We start from the raw sequence: 356 nt of genomic DNA, 5'->3' as shown, positions 1-356 counted from the left end.
TAAACTGTCTCCCTGATTGATTGACCAATTTCTTTTAGTTTCATGCAGCACATCGTGGGAGTTCATTCCACCCCCAGCAGTGTCTTCCAGAATTGTGAATGAGTAGCTATATTTGAAACGCCCTTCAGAAAACTGAATAGATAAGATAGTTAAATCATTTGCATTTAACATGGAGGTATTGCTTCTGAAATAAAGGAATGATATGCCTTCATAGTATGCATATGACAGTTGAAGAGGTTTAATTTTCATATACAAAAGTCTAACACATTTTTTTGAGTCAGTTTTTGATGAAATTATCTTTTAAATCTTGTCTATTTCATCATTATCAATTTTAGTAATGGTAATTTTTAGTACAT

Source organism: Megalobrama amblycephala, linkage group LG21 (assembly GCF_018812025.1).
Source record: "Megalobrama amblycephala isolate DHTTF-2021 linkage group LG21, ASM1881202v1, whole genome shotgun sequence".
In the NCBI taxonomy this organism is placed as follows: domain Eukaryota; kingdom Metazoa; phylum Chordata; class Actinopteri; order Cypriniformes; family Xenocyprididae; genus Megalobrama; species Megalobrama amblycephala.
This window is presented reverse-complemented; position numbering follows the sequence as displayed.